The sequence below is a fragment of the Vicia villosa genome, linkage group LG3, assembly GCF_029867415.1.
Source record: "Vicia villosa cultivar HV-30 ecotype Madison, WI linkage group LG3, Vvil1.0, whole genome shotgun sequence".
NCBI lineage: Eukaryota > Viridiplantae > Streptophyta > Magnoliopsida > Fabales > Fabaceae > Vicia > Vicia villosa.
This window is the reverse complement of record NC_081182.1, coordinates 212,270,091-212,277,236: the sequence shown is the minus strand read 5'-3', so window position 1 is coordinate 212,277,236 and position 7,146 is coordinate 212,270,091. Positions and strand designations below refer to the sequence as shown.

General features: G+C 34.7%; 1 long non-coding RNA gene across 2 annotated transcripts; it reads left to right on the top strand.

Moving 5' to 3' along the window:
• Positions 1–5,859: 5,859 nt before the first annotated feature.
• LOC131593444 (uncharacterized) lies at positions 5,860–7,146 on the top strand. 2 transcript variants are annotated; one of them, XR_009280980.1, is made up of 3 exons: positions 5,860–6,199; positions 6,276–6,627; positions 6,926–7,146. It is a non-coding gene; the product is annotated as an uncharacterized LOC131593444 (long non-coding RNA). The 2 variants fall into 2 exon arrangements; XR_009280979.1 differs by having other exon boundaries at positions 6,871–7,146.

The following is a 7,146-nucleotide window of genomic DNA, read 5'->3' as shown; positions in this document are numbered from 1 at the left end:
ATGTTATAACACTGATACATAATGCAATACACCGACACTATGCATGTGGTACCAATTCATCACCATGAGATTAACCCATCTGACCAATCTAAACATCACCGAGATACGGCCCTACCAGCACTCATTCCACAGAATGGGAATTAGGCCATCTATTGATCCAAAACATCACCGGGATTCAGCCACCAAATATGATCATGAATGAAGGTGGAGAAAAACATAAGAAAGGGGGTTTGAATTATGTTCTTTCATATTTTATTTCCCTTTTAACTTTAAAATCTTTTCTTTCTTAAAGTATCTCATTTTCTGGATATGCTTAGGTCATTATAGCGGAAGCATGTTTGAGTTAACAAAACATAGCCAATGATATGTACATTCATTTTAACTTCTTAACTCCATCAGAACTTCTGACTTAGTCAAGTACAGTTCTGAAGATAATCAGTGAATGTTCTGAGTTAAATGAAAGATACAGAAAGTAGAAGACATGTTCATTTTTATCCTGGTTCACCTTCTCAACAAGGTTACCTCTAGTCCACCCTCCTCAGGTGATTTTGCTTCTCTCAACAGAGGACTTAATCCACTATAACCGAATTTTGATTACATCTGCACGATCAACTTTCGTGACTCACAATACAATGCACAACCAACTGTTGTGACTCACAACCTGCACAAGCTACCCGCGAGTGGCTCACTTCCTGCACAGGCCAACTGCCCGTGACTAACAACCTGCACAAGCCAACTGCTAGTGACTAACCACCTGCACAAGCCAACTGCTTGTGACTTACCCTAGACAATAAACCGTTCAGTTATCTCCACGAGATATAACGTTTATTGACCTAAAACCCTCCAAGAGTCTAACCAGATCTCAAGGACTTCTCAAGTATCCATATCAGAGGATACCCAAGGAACACCAATTCTTTCAAAATTGTTCTTTTGGATTTTACATGTGTGTTCTTAATCAAGCATATTTCCTCCTATTTCAAGTACATATGTTTACGACACACTGACTAGAAGTCACTTCTGGTGCCTAAACAATCTATCAGAAGTTTCTTAAGAAATAACACAGTACGAGCAACAATTCTTGTGTTTTACATGTTATTACAAGAATTAAAAATATCTTGTAGTCTTCAACTTTTGGATGAGATCTTCTTCTTCTGAAAGCAGATTAAGAGCAACATCTCTTATTTTAAGTTACTTCTTTTGACTTGGTCTTCTCTTTCTTGAGCAATGAAATTAGAGCTTCAACTCTTGAATTTAATTCCTTTTTGTAAGATCATCTTCCTTTCTTCTTAATAAGCAGATGTCAAGTTGATAGCTTCTAGTGCATTGATCTTCATATTCTTCTTCAATACTGATCATGACACTTGTTACAGCTGATAACAAATTAATGATCACAAGTAAACATGAAACACTGTCGAGCAGCAACTCAGTGTATTCGGTTTCTTTGGTCATTCAACGTGAGGAATATATGGACCGATCAAGTATTTGTGGATTTCTTATAACTCCATTAGAGCGTACTGCATAACATGCAGGATTTTCTTATACTCTCTTTTTGATTTTCTTTTCATAGGATTATGATGTGTATTTCATAATCAGTTTATCACACACGTTGTGTATGTTGCCTCTAGTGGAGCATCTTAATTAATCTTATGCTTATTTGCTTGCTTGCTCCGTGTCACCCCAGTGCTTCTATCATGGTTTTGCTCTTCTTATAGAAGTCTGTTATTACCGTTGGAATATTTCTGTTTGAACTATATTTGAACATAGCATTTAATGCTTTCTATAGACCAGATGATGAAATACCTATTTCCAAGGCGAATCTTAACTTTGATAGCATGTCTTCCTCATTTTTCTTTTTTTCAAGACAAATCCTTTTTGGTAGTGTGTCTTCTTTTACTTAATCTAGATATAGACCAAAATAGATATCATAATTTTGTCTTTACATTGAGTACTATGATTGCTTGTATGTGATTTCATTGGATCAATTTATGTTGTTCTTAGAAGCTTCTGAATATTGGATAAAAACGTCTTTTGTTGGTATTGCCTGTGAACGTTGACGTTGCTTGTCCTTCTGTCTTTGATTGTCTTTTGATTGCTGAAGCTTTGCACTTGGTCAGAACTTCTGATCATTTATTCATATGATCTTCTGATTGTAACGAGTCTTCATGTATCTGATATTTCTGTTTAATTTCTTGAAGCTTGTCTGAATTTCTTTTTGATCTTGTTATCATTAATGTCGTATAAGACTGAATGCATAATATCTGCACATTTAATTAAGGCATTAGTAATAAAATTGTTACTCACAAAATATATGCTTGTTATCATCAAAATCAGAATCTGAACGAAGATTCTCAATCTTGTTCTAACAATGAATGCATGTAACATATAACATACTTACCAACATCACCGATTTGATGAACAATATCATCTCACCATAACTCACCGTAACATCGACAATTAGTATGTACATGTCTCAGCATCATTCCATAATCAGTCATATATCAATCACAACCATCACCATAATTATAATAAAATCATATCATAGCCACAACAATCACATTGTTACATAATACCACATATGCCTACAATGTATAACATCACCAAAATAATTTAAATCGGAGTTTTTGAATAAAATCGGCTACTGCCCCAAAATGTTATTCAATTATATAGAATTTTTAATTATCGACACAACGCTCAAAACGGCGCTCAAAACGGACGTACGATTCAAAAGATATGAATTTTAGAAAATATTTTTCAAAACAGCATTAGGTGTAATCGGTTACCGCAGGGGCGCTACCCGGTTACAAGTTTACGTCAACCTATTCGCTATTATTAAAATTCGCCTGTAACCGGTTACAGCAGGGACAGTAATCGGTTACAGCAGTCAAAATTATCCAGTTTTCTTATTTTACCATGCGGTAATCGGTTACAACATGGCTGTTACCAAGTTACAGCGTGCACAGACCCAAAAAATTCAGTTTGACAGCATCTCTGTAACACCCCAAATTCTACCCGAAATTATATTGCGGAAAATATCAGAGTATTTAAAAATTTCAAACAACACATTGGAGTATCACATACTAACTCAAAACTTCAACTTGTGTTTCATTCACAATGATACATAGCATTCGACTAACAGTCAACTATCAGCTTTATTCAACTCAAACAACTTGGAAGTATAACAAGTACTTCATATTATTCAACTTGGATTCAACGGTTATAATAACAACAACTAAAATATTAACAACTTAGAAACAACAATATAAACAACCCCCGAGTGCTACGTATCAGAGCGACACACCAACAGGACTCGATGAAGCAACAAACTTCCACAGCTATACTTGAGTACCTGCCCATTTCCCATGGTAGGGGAAACATCAGCAGCAAGGGTGAGATATCAAACTATATAAATAGGATCATGATAAATCATATATCAGGTAAAGAATACAAATGAATCACCGCTTTGCACAACATCAACGTAATCAACACCAATAACATCATCAATGAATAGTCATAATATCAACATATAAACATATTCAACCAGTCATCATATACGCATCTTCAGACAACTCAACATATAAGCATCTTCAATAAGTCAACATATAATCATCAATATCATCATATAGGCATCAGTATTTTCCAATTAATTAGAACTATTGAAATTAATTCTACTATTTAATTAAATCAACCAATTAATAATCATATTATATTAATTCAATCCAATATTCTATTTTCAACTCATTTCCAATTAAATAGACTTAGTGAAATTAATTCAATTATTAATTTAATCAACCAATTAATAATCACACTATATAAATTTCAATTCATTTCTATTTCTATTCCATTTCTAATTGCGAGCATCCTACTGTACAAGACATTTTATTCTACTAAACTACTGTTCACAATTTATTTACTAGTGTTTCCAATTATATTTCCATTTTATTATCATAGTTCCATTTATATAATATATACCATTATATAAGAAACAGTATCAATCATGAAACAAAATAGTAGAACACTAGTATGAACCAGTAAAATGAACAGGGCATATATTGGAACACAGCAAAGTAAAAAAATAACATGATAGGACACATTGGAGCAATAACATGGCTAAGTACCATTATAATACCAGTATAAGCATGCTATAATGGAACAACATGAAATGAAAAAAAGTTTGGCTTAAGGATGTGCCATCCGTCCTCACCCAGGCGTCGACCGGCAGCATCCTATATTATTCCAAAATCAATTTCCAATTTCCCACAACAATTTCAAACAGTGACATAAACAAAATTAACACAATACAATGACAAATTTATATCCTAAACCCACATAAAAATTCATCATATTCCCATTTAGGTAGTAAGAGTTCCCCCTTACCTTAGATTGAGTGCAGCTCTAAGAAGGTTCAATGAAAAATTGAAGAAAAATGACACTTTAGAGCAACACTTTAGGTATCCTTCTTCTCCTCTTCACAACCCTAACCCCTTTTCTCTTTTTTCTTCTTCTTCTTTTTCCTCGGTTTACTCTTTCATCTTTCTATACTAAATCTATAAAATAAGAAAACAGATGTACCTGGAAAATACTCAATTGCCCTTTGCTCAAAAAATTACACCTAATTGTTTTGGGGGCAAAATGTGTCTAAAAATTACTTTTTGTAACTAAATTCAGAATTTGGCTACATTGAAACTAATGGTTTGGTCTGTTTGTGTTACCATTGGGCCACATATGTACAATATCCAATTTGCATTGTAATGTAATTGAACCATAAAATTTTCATCAGTACAAATGTTGCAGAGAAGAAATGTTCCCTCTCTTCCCTCTCTTCCTCTTCTCCCTATTCGTCTTCTCTCTCTTCCCTCTCTTCCTCTTCTTTCTTCTCTCTTCCCTCTCTTCGTCTTCTCCCTATTCGTCTTCCTCCTTCATCTTCTTCTTCCTTCTCCATCTCCTTCTTCATTGTTATTATTGAGTTTCAGACATGTTCGATTATGATTTTGATTTGGTGTTTGTTGTTTCAGGTTTGGTGGTGTTGACTCACGCGGAAGAGGGAAGCTTCACCGACGGTGCGGTTATTTGAACATAAGGTGAGCATCTTCTTCTTCAGATCTGGGGTTTTTTGTTGTTACTAAGTGGTGATGAAGAGGGTTTTGATGTTCTCAGTTTACTGATGTGTTGAAGGATATGAAGATGATGTTATGGTTCCAAAACTTTGGTGAGATTTTTCTGATTTTTGTTCTTTGTGTTTTTGGATCTACGGATCTGTTGTCTTTTTTTCTTCTTCTACAAAAATTTCTAAAGGATTTTATGTATTTGGAAAATGACGGTAACATTTAGGGTTTCATTATGATCTCTGTGGCTATGGCTGTGTGTTTGTGTGAACAGTTATTGTTTTTGCAACAATTTGAGAAGGGTTTCTGGAAAATGAAGAATGAAAATCTTAGGGTTTCATTGTTTGTTTCTCTGTGGCTGATTTCGGGTGAACAGTGGTCTCTGAGGTATGGACAACTCAAAGGTTAGTGCATAGATTAGACCTTTTATAATGTGGGTTTTTTTCGTTGGTTGATGTCATGTTGATTACCTTGAATATTGTTTGATATTGAAAATGTTCAAATCTGCAGATTTTATGTTATCATTGACAAACCTAACCACAATCTGCAGATTTTATGTCATGTTTAAAATAAGAAAACAGATGTACCTGGAAAATACTCAATTGCCCTTTGCTCAAAAAATTACACCTAATTGTTTTGGGGGCAAAATGTGTCTAAAAATTACTTTTTTGTAACTAAATTCAGAATTTGGCTACATTGAAACTAATGGTTTGGTCTGTTTTTGTTATCATTGGGCCACATATGTACAATATCCAATTTGCATTGTAATGTAATTGAACCATAAAATTTTCATCAGTACAAATGTTGCAGAGAAGAAATGTTCCCTCTCTTCCCTCTCATCCTCTTCTCCCTATTCGTCTTCTCTCTTTTCCCTCTCTTCCTCTTCTTTCTTCTCTCTTCCCTCTCTTCGTCTTCTCCCTATTCGTCTTCCTCATTCATCTTCTTCTTCCTTATCCATCTCCTTCTTCATTGTTATTATTGAGTTTCAGACATGTTCGATTTTGATTTTGATTTGGTGTTTGTTGTTTCAGGTTTGGTGGTGTTGACTCACGCGGAAGAGGGAAGCTTCGCCGACGGTGCGGTTATCTGAACATAAGGTGAGCATCTTTTTCTTCAGATCTGGGGTTTTTTGTTGTTACTAAGTGGTGATGAAGAGGGTTTTGATGTTCTCAGTTTACTGATGTGTTGAAGGATATGAAGATGATGTTATGGTTCCAAAACTTCGGTGAGATTTTTCTGATTTTTGTTCTTTGTGTTTTTGGATCTACAGATCTGTTGTCTTTTTTTCTTCTTCTACAAAAATTTCTAAAGGATTTTATGTATTTGGAAAATGACGGTAACATTTAGGGTTTCATTATGATCTCTGTGGCTATGGCTGTGTGTTTGTGTGAACAGTTATTGTTTTTGCAACAATTTGAGAAGGGTTTCTGGAAAATGAAGAATGAAAATCTTAGGGTTTCATTGTTTGTTTCTCTGTGGCTGATTTCGGGTGAACAGTGGTCTCTGAGGTATGGACAACTCAAAGGTTAGTGCATAGATTAGACCTTTTATAATGTGAGTTTTTTCGTTGGTTGATGTCATGTTGATTACCTTGAATATTGTTTGATATTGAAAATGTTCAAATCTGCATATTTTATGTTATCATTGACAAACCTAACCAATATTCCAATATGTGCTGAATGGTTTTTGGATTTGGTCATGTTGTGATGGTGAAAGAGAGTTGCTATTTTGTTTATTTTTGCAATATTGACAACCTGTTCTGTTTCAGTTTCCCGATTTAAGGCATGTCTGAGCTTGCCCTCCATATGTTTGATGAAAAGCAGGAATGACACAGTGGTTGTCGTTGCTGTGTTTCATGGTCTGAGGTTTGAAAGACCCGGTCAGGTTTGAGAGCAGTAGAGCACGGGATGATATCGATATTCGAATTAAAACCTGTTGCAGTGCGAAAAGGATCATTCAAACCAGAATAATACATGAGTCACACTGCCATCGGCGACAAGGAACGATAAGAAATTTTCTACTGGATTCTTAAAGGTTAATAATA